The sequence below is a fragment of the Corvus brachyrhynchos genome, unplaced genomic scaffold (genome assembly GCF_000691975.1).
Source record: "Corvus brachyrhynchos isolate BGI_N302 unplaced genomic scaffold, ASM69197v1 scaffold45, whole genome shotgun sequence".
Classification (NCBI taxonomy): domain Eukaryota; kingdom Metazoa; phylum Chordata; class Aves; order Passeriformes; family Corvidae; genus Corvus; species Corvus brachyrhynchos.
The window spans coordinates 2,112,473-2,114,659 of record NW_008238361.1 but is presented as its reverse complement, the minus strand read 5'-3'; the positions used below and the strand labels follow the sequence as shown (position 1 = coordinate 2,114,659).

Sequence of the window (2,187 nt, the reverse complement as noted above, 5' to 3'; positions counted from 1 at the left end):
AGCAGGAATTTTTAAAAGCCTAAAAAATCCCCAAGATAACTTGAAGCAAGACCATGAGAAGCAATGTAGGTGAGTATTCCAAAGTAAATCAATGCATTTATTGAGCTGAGAAACTTGAACTTTGGTTTTTGTAGTTTTACACTGTGGCGGCGAAGACGAAATATTTGAGGCAACATTAAAAAAATAACCAGAAGATCAGGCATCTTCAACATTTGATGGTGCTGAAGTAGAAAAGTAAACAGTTTAGCAGTTCATGCCTTGGTGGAAGGCAGACAGTGCACCCAAACGTGGACTTTTTGATAAGAGAACAAAGAAAAAAAACTTTCCTGACCTCACTGTACCAGATGGTATCCAACCAGCGTGTGAAGCACAGCATTGTAACGGGGAGAAAACCACCATTTTGTGCTGCTGTGATTCACATGGAGCATTAGTCATAACTGGGAGTATTATATTTTGACATAATCAGACAATAGAACTCCAGTTCTCCGTGCTGGAAAATGCAGCACCATTCCTGCCCTGGATGATGGTTGGAGGAGCAAAGTCTAGCTGCCTGAGATGGAGCCAGACCTCTCCAGCACAATATCAAATCAAATGCTCGTATTCTTACAGATTTTCCTAATCAAAAGGCAAGGTTATGCCATGTCAACAACCAGCAGATGGGGAAAAGAACGTCCTAGGAAGCTCAAAGAACACGCTTGGAAACGGAGCTATAAATACCAGGCTAATTCCATAGCTTTAAGATTTCTCCAAAGCTTTTTTAAATCCCTCCAGAAAAGGCTGAAGAGATCCCTAATCTGAAGTGGCCCAGTTGAAGGAATGTGTGTGTTTTTATTTTTAAATGAAATTAGGTTGATCTACAATAGAGTGTTGGGCATCTTAGTGAGTCACTGGCGTGGCTGTGCAATATTTGTTGGATCAAAATAAGGGTTTTAAGCACATTTTCATTCTTATCAGGACTTCCCTCTTCAGAGGAAATGTGGAATTCTGTCTGATCACCTCTGAACTGAGATGTGCAGCATTCCCACAGAATCCTTGATGTTCACAGCTCATTTGGAATCCTTTTTTTGAGAGCTGTCCCTGGTTAGGGAGAGCAGATACAAATTCCTTGGTGGAATTTTATGCAAATCTCATGTTCCCTGTGAGGGTGGCAAGGCCCTGGCACAGGATTCTCAAAGAAGTTGTGGATTCCTCATCCCTGGAAGTGTCCAAAGCCAGGCTGGAGCACCCTGGGATAGTGGAAGGGGGTGGATTGGGATGATCTTCAAGGTCCCTCCAACCCAAACCATTCTGGGATTCTCCTTCCATAGGAATCTCCTCACTCCTTAAAAATATCCCAGGTTTTCTTGGGGTGTGTTTGCTCTTGGTGAGATTAAAGGCAGGAGGTGTTTTGCAATACTGGACCTGCCCTTAATAATTCTAAAAAATAATGTTATAAAAAGAATATTTAAAATATTAAAATATTTATTCTTTATTTATTTTTAAATAATATTTTAGTGTCTATTTATTAAATTTTAATCAATAAATTTCATTTAAATTGGTATTAGCCAGAGGAATGCAAAGCAGAGCAACCAGCCCATGCCAGATTTAGAAATCAGGGCTCCTAAAGAGCAGCTGAAAGAGTTGGGTTTGTTTATTGTAGGAAAAAAGGGAACACTGTAGGATGGGCAGAAAAAAAAGATAAGAGGGTTTTATCAAAGCAATGGTGGGGGTTGCTCTGTAGATTTAAAAAAAAAATAAAATAAAAAGCAAGTTCCGTTTGCACCAAGTGTGATTTAGGATAGATGGAAAGAGAAAACAGGCCAAGGTTTTTTTGTTTTTCCTCATACCTGACTGCAAATATGGATGGAAAACTGGGATATTTTACCTCTAACTGTCAGGAAACTTTTAAAAACACACAAGGAAGGAGCTTCCAGAGACAATTTCAGTATTTCTGACTTTTCCCACTGGCCATGGGCTGAACATTTTGCTCTCCTGAGATCCCTCTTCATTCACATCCTCAGTTTCTCTAATTCTATCACCTTAATTTTGGGATCAACTTTGTCTCATTTCCCTGCAAACCTTTTGTATTCCTGACAACACACTTCAGTTGAAGGTGTGCAGTAAAAATGAACCAAAGGACCTTTATTTTCTTCAATAAAATGCTTTGAAAAGCTCTTCTTTCAAACAGAGGGAAATTCAGGTTCAGCA

General features: G+C 39.5%; 1 protein-coding gene across 1 annotated transcript in view; it reads left to right on the top strand.

Annotated features, from left to right (window-relative positions):
• MBD5 (methyl-CpG binding domain protein 5) overlaps nt 1-2,187 on the top strand; it is a 43,089-nt gene continuing 40,902 nt past the window's right edge. Inside the window, 1 exon segment of the mRNA XM_017736024.1 lies at nt 1-69. The gene's annotated coding sequence lies outside the window, so the exon portion shown is untranslated.